The sequence below is a fragment of the Takifugu flavidus genome, chromosome 9, assembly GCF_003711565.1.
Source record: "Takifugu flavidus isolate HTHZ2018 chromosome 9, ASM371156v2, whole genome shotgun sequence".
Classification (NCBI taxonomy): domain Eukaryota; kingdom Metazoa; phylum Chordata; class Actinopteri; order Tetraodontiformes; family Tetraodontidae; genus Takifugu; species Takifugu flavidus.
The window spans coordinates 11,394,750-11,401,540 of NC_079528.1; the positions used below are offsets into that span (position 1 = coordinate 11,394,750).

General features: G+C 50.4%; 1 long non-coding RNA gene across 1 annotated transcript; it reads right to left on the reverse strand.

Annotated features, from left to right (window-relative positions):
* Window positions 1-1,565: 1,565 nt before the first annotated feature.
* LOC130531064 (uncharacterized) lies at window positions 1,566-3,292 on the reverse strand. Its single transcript, XR_008952002.1, has 2 exons — window positions 3,028-3,292; window positions 1,566-2,929 (listed from the first exon to the last, which is right to left on the reverse strand). It is a non-coding gene; the product is annotated as an uncharacterized LOC130531064 (long non-coding RNA).
* Window positions 3,293-6,791: the final 3,499 nt, after the last annotated feature.

The following is a 6,791-nucleotide window of genomic DNA, read 5'->3' on the forward strand; positions in this document are numbered from 1 at the left end:
TTGTCGCACACCTGAGGATCAAGCTGTCGTAGGGGCAGCTCTAGAAACATGAGCCGCGGGTTGAACGGTTGTTCTGCTGACGACCAAACGCTCCCGAGAGCACAAACGCTCGTACGTTCTTACGTAACAGGTGTCACATCTGCACCTCGGGCTGCGAGGGACCCGATACCACACCCCAGGGGACGCATATAGAATGAATTAGGAGGTAATGACAAACGTGCTCACTCGGCACATCACTGTCACTCAGAGGATGCCATCGATGGGTCAAAGAGTGTGTGTGCATGTGTGTGAGTTCTCATCTACAGGACACACACTGACCCGCTCTACGTGCTGTGTGTTTGCCCTCAACTGCTCCTCTGTCCTCCACCGAGCACACAACCTAAACATAGCACGCATGACCGACGTCTCCTACAGTTACGCCACATCAGCCAGAACCTCAGCGCACGTCTGCGACGCGCTCGTGTTGACGGATAAAGCAGCGTCCCCTGAATGCATCACCTAATGTTTGCAAGGATACTGTCAGCACGATTTTAGAATCTTTTCTTTTCTTTTATCTCTTATCTTTTTTTTTGCTTTTAATCGACACACAAGTGAATTGGCATCGATTTGCTGGCAATACTGAAAGCAAGTCAAACCTTGAGGAAAAGGTCACATGACCACTGAGCAGCGAAGCTTTATACCTTCAAATTCTCTCCTAACAACGCTGAAAACAATCCCAGCACATCAGTGTCTCCAGCAATCAGGGAAAGTAGTCGTGCTCATGATAGAGTTAATCTCGTGTTTGTAGATGACAGCGGGTGATTATTTTGTCAGCATATAGCTCAGACCGAGGCCTGACCTTTCCACTTATGTAACGCGCTATAAGCATCGAAGGATCTGTGGCGGCGCTCTCTGGAGGGCTCAGCCCGTGTCAGCGTATGGAGCCGTTGGAGGAGTGCATTTTTCACAATCCACACTAAAAGTCAGGGGTGAAGGGTCACCCCTTCGTTGCCATAGGAACGGAGCCACATGCGGCGCATTCACGCATGACGCTCTGACAAAAACGACATTATATAAGCTGTGAGCACGGGAGGCGATGCGCACCCAGCTGAGGCGTCGTCGTGTTTCTGTCTGCTGGAATTGAACCTGTTTTCCCTCTTCCCACGGATGCCACCAGCGTTGCTGCTGGATTTATGCTGAATCCAAGCCGTCCCTGATGGACAGGTGGCCCGAGCTGTTTCTGGACGGAACAGTCTGTGCTGAAAGTGACACGCTGCAGTGCGGCGCCCAGCGAGCAGGTGTGCTGAGAGGATCTTATCCTGGTCATCTCTGGCAGGTCTTGGCTCCATCATGCTGCAGCACTTATGCAGATCGCCGTCTAGCTGTGGGATTAAGACCTGTCCGTCCCTCTTTCTGTCAGTCCGTCACGGCATTCCATCATGTGTGAAGAGTATCTGATGATGAACATGTTCCTGTAATCAGACACCTGTGAGCCTCACAGATCACCAAAGCTACGCCACAACGTTCTTGATATGGCTTTTTCCCTTCATCGTGTAAACCAATGAACGTTTTTTAAAAGAAAAGGGTCCCATTATCTAAGTTTTATTTCACAATGTCCATGTTATTAGATGTAATTAAGGTTCTATTACTGATATATTCGGCTTTGAGACAAGTTCTCCTGCTTATTCTAGGAAAATGATGCGTTCTGCACCTTTCCCGACACAACAACCTGGATTCACCACATCTTTCAGCTCTGAATTGTCACTTCTACCTGGTTTCTTTCCATACTTACACATGATGGACAGTGTGCAACCATCTAGAACGTCCAAAGAGCATGTTGCATTTGAATGAGCAGAGAAAAAAAGAAAGAAACAAGGTTTTGTACAAGATCTGCTTTTCCATTGTGCACATAAAGATTTGAGCCGCTTGTACAATCTCTTTGCGCCATAATAGCGCTACACAGCTGGGGACGGGGTTAAATGGCCGTAAAGTGACCCTCATAAAGTTCACAACCCCAGAGCGCTACAGGAAGGCAATAAAGCATCAGAGAACATGCTGCTCTAAAGGTGCACGCAGGAAGACGCCGCCGCATGTGGCAGCGCGGCATCAAAGCTGCATTCAGGCGATTTTATTAGAGCAGATTATCTGATGTTAACAGCCTGTCTTAACTGAGTAGCAAATAAGTGTTGCATATCTGCTGCTGCTTAATCAGGCCAATTACCCCTCACACACACACACACACACACACAAAAGACTTTTCTTCAGCCAGATAAGCTGGGAGACTAGAAAAATAAAGAAACTCCAGCTTTTTTGGAAATGTTCCCTCAGGGATTTCCAGGAAATGACCGCGGAAAAAGGATGCGCTCCAACAGCAACGGAACACTGACAAAGAAGACGCTTGTTGGCGCGCCCGGGTTCACGGAAGACGAGGTTGTTTCGCCCGCGCAGTTTTCTTCGCAGCATCAAAGGAAAATGTGCAGAAAATCTCTGAAAACGCTCCGTCAACTGTTCATCCCAGACAGCAGAGAGAGTCACAAGACAGGAAGGAGACGTGAAACAGGACATTTTGCCCAGTCACAGCTCACAGGAGGACTGTGTCCCTGCTGGACGCTCAGAAGGGATGAGGAGACGAAGAGATGCTGAAGATGTTGGGCCCTGAAGGGCACGGTGTGGCTGCTGTGGTAGGTATATTCACAGATGCACATCTGCCTGCTGCTGCTATTGAAAGGTCAAAGGTTGCCATTCCCTCCTCTTGATCCTCTTGATCCAGAACACTGGCAGAGCTCAGATCTTGAACTTTGGCTCATTCTGTGCCCAGTTATAATAGAGCAGCACCTGGGGAGGCGTCCCTGCCCTGCTCATCAAGGCGCCACGCTGGATTTACTGGAAACGATGCTCCAGTTGTCGGGAGGGAGCAGCGCCGTGGAAACGCTGTGTGCAGAAACCAGAACTGGAACAGAGGACGCAGGATGTTTATTGCACAAAGAGCACAGTCGCAAATAGAATGTAAAAAAAGACGGGAAGGGTGAGTTACATAATAAAACACACCAAAACAACTTGGAAACCACATTGGTGGCGAAGCGCGATGCGGCCCCCGTCGCCAAGGAAACCCCCACAATCGCTGCAAACTGCTCCGTCGTCGTCGCCCGCATCCACCGTCGAACGTGTTTGTCTTCTGTCGCCTGTGTTTTACACAAACAGCCGTTCTGCTTTGTCTTTTCTGGTCAGGAGGATGAACTTGTGACTGGTTTGGAAAGAACGGCATTGGAGATATGTAACATGCAGCTTTCTTATTATGCACATTATGCAACCACCCCCCCCCACACACACACACACACACACACACAAAAGACTTTTCTTCAGCCAGATAAGCTGGGAGACTAGAAAAATAAAGAAACTCCAGCTTTTTTGGAAATGTTCCCTCAGGGATTTCCAGGAAATGACCGCGGAAAAAGGATGCGCTCCAACAGCAACGGAACACTGACAAAGAAGACGCTTGTTGGCGCACCCGGGTTCACGGAAGACGAGGTTGTTTCGCCCGCGCAGTTTTCTTCGCAGCATCAAAGGAAAATGTGCAGAAAATCTCTGAAAACGCTCCGTCAACTGTTCATCCCAGACAGCAGAGAGAGTCACAAGACAGGAGGGAGACGTGAAAAAGGACATTTTGCCCAGTCACAGCTCACAGGAGGACTGTGTCCCTGCTGGACGCTCAGAAGGATGAGGAGACGAAGAGATGCTGAAGATGTTGGGCCCTGAAGGGCCCGGTGTGGCTGCTGTGGTAGGTATATTCACAGATGCACATCTGCCTGCTGCTGCTATTGAAAGGTCAAAGGTTGCCATTCCCTCCTCTTGATCCTCTTGATCCAGAACACTGGCAGAGCTCAGATCTTGAACTTTGGCTCATTCTGTGCCCAGTTATAATAGAGCAGCACCTGGGGAGGCGTCCCTGCCCTGCTCATCAAGGCGCCACGCTGGATTTACTGGAAACGATGCTCCAGTTGTCGGGAGGGAGCAGCGCCGTGGAAACGCTGTGTGCAGAAACCAGAACTGGAACAGAGGACGCAGGATGTTTATTGCACAAAGAGCACAGTCGCAAATAGAATGTAAAAAAAGACGGGAAGGGTGAGTTACATAATAAAACACACCAAAACAACTTGGAAACCACATTGGTGGCGAAGCGCGATGCGGCCCCCGTCGCCAAGGAAACCCCCACAATCGCTGCAAACTGCTCCGTCGTCGTCGCCCGCATCCACCGTCGAACGTGTTTGTCTTCTGTCGCCTGTGTTTTACACAAACAGCCGTTCTGCTTTGTCTTTTCTGGTCAGGAGGATGAACTTGTGACTGGTTTGGAAAGAACGGCATTGGAGATATGTAACATGCAGCTTTCTTATTATGCACATTATGCAACCACCCCCCCCCACACACACACACACACACACACACACACACACACACACACACCCCTTTGACCCCGGACGTGTCACATGCTGCAGGGCTTTACATTGTGTGCAGGACTGTTGCCGTGATCCCAGCTCACTGTAAATCCGAGCGCAGCGGCTCTTGACCTTTTGTCTCGATTGCTGAGATGTCCCGGCGTTCCTGAGCCCACGTAGGACACAAAAGCAGCCGGAACCCGCCAGGAGCAAAACAGAAGCCTGAAGATTAATGGTTTTTATCTTCTTCTATCAGATGACCAGAGGACCTGTTAGGAAATAAAGCCTCGTTTTACAAATGGAGTAATAAATCAAAGGAAGTCGGGCTCATTAGCCGAGCTGATAAATCACTCGCGCTAGTTTCTGAAAATGTGACAAAGTGCCGACCCGTGATCATCCAATTGGGCCGGGTCGGGAGCAGAGCTGCTGATTTCTCATCTATCAGTTGTGACAGCGAAGTCCAGCTCTCGTACATTCTCTGGTTTTCCTGTCATCGCTCCAGCTCATCCACCCTCTGGTCTCCTCCCAGCCGACAACATCGAATGTGAAGCATCTGATATCAACCCTTTTGGTCAATCATTAGTTGGCTGCCCATAAAGCCGAGGCCGACCCAGGAGGTCGGTGGAGCAACGCTCGGCACGGCTGGACTTTGGACCGAGAGGCTGCGAAGAAACTGAAAGAAGATTCTGATTCAGACGGCTGTCAATAAACAGACGGCGCCCACGCTGGGAACCGACCCGAACAGGCTGTAACCAGCGCCTGCAGGGTCACGACCGTGTGAATAAACCTGCGTGATTGGACACACGAGCGACGTGTCTTAGTTACGTAAACTATTGTTTTGGGGTTTTTCATGATCAGGAACTTTTTACGTTATGCAACCTGCTGTCGGTTCAGCCTGGTGTTCCTGGGAGGAGCACAGAGCCAGGCAGGAGACGTGCGCGGCATGGAGCGCAGGCTTTCCGAGGGACACACAAGCTGCGCGGGTCCTCGTGAAAAACAGTCGGAAAGCGGTCGGCTCCTGCATGCAAACCCAACCGCAGAGCAGCGCTGGCTCACTTTTCCCAGCACAGCCCATGAATCTCCATCCAAACCAGATGCTCGCCTTGCATAACGCTTGCAACCCAACAGAACCTCCGCGTTTGGAAACCCCGGTTGGAGCATTCGGTAACGTTACGGCCACTTCAAATCCGATGATCCTGCCATGTTTAACGAGAGTTGATGAAAGGCGAAATGGCGTCGCTCTCACTCTGACCTCCCGAGCTGATCCGTGAAGGAACCTGTCCGGGACTCTAAAAATGGGGTTCTGGGAATTCTGGGATTGGTTGGCGGAGCTGGGACGGCAATAAAACACGTGTGGCGTTTCGGTTACAATGGCAGCAGTTGGAACGAGGTTTTAATAAATGACCGTCGAGGCAAGATGACCAGGAGCAGAACAGTGTTTCTTGTTTGGGTTTCAAATTCAAACCAGGCCTGATAGTTTACAGCGGTCCGCTTCAATGTGACCCCACCCGCACGCACCGGGGCATTTGACTGATCCAAGAACTCTGTTCCCAAAAAAGAAAATCCAGGAAACCTTCCCCAAGTTCAGACCAGGTTGTGTTGAGACCGTGGGGTTCCATAACTAAGGACAGCTGCTTTCTTTGAGCCTTTAGCAGCACCGATACTGTTAGCTTGAGTAATGTTGCGTTTGGGGACCCGTAAAACAGCCGGCTGTGGGAAATCCGGTTTCAGAGCCGGCGTGCAGATCGGCACCACTGCAGGAGGGAAGAGGAGTCGTGGCGGATGATGCTGTGGTTCCTCCAGCGCCACTTGATCCGTGGCTGTGATTCTGGGCTCCGGGTTGAGTGTCTCTGGTGTCACGGCCGATGGATGAGAGCAGCAGAGGAACCACAGCATATCTCATTACACAGGCTGCTCCCACTGGCCAAGACGGCCGAAGGGAAAACGCAATCGGGACAAACTGTTTTTCTTTTCCTCTCGCACAGTCGGCCTTCGCTCTCTTGGCAACCAGCTAGGAGCGCTTGACTAGCAGTTGCTGTTGTTGACCCCAAGGATGAACGTTGACTGCGGTTTAAAGAGAATTCCTTCAATGCTTTTACTCTGAAAGTCCTGACTTTCCCTTCTGAGACAAAACCTCCAATTGTCCTCCCATTTTATCAGCGTTCTCCTGACCCGAGTTCTAATAAATCTCCGCTTTAAATGCGCAATTTCAGCTTCACAAAAACAAAAACACTCTGATTAACCCTAATCTGGGCAGCAAACCAGCCCTTTGATTTAACAGTCATGAAAGAAGCGATTTAGCTCTATGAGGGCGTCACGCCCGAAGCTCCGTCCTGGATCAAACACAAGCGTCTAACGCACGAAACACAGGCAGGCAGC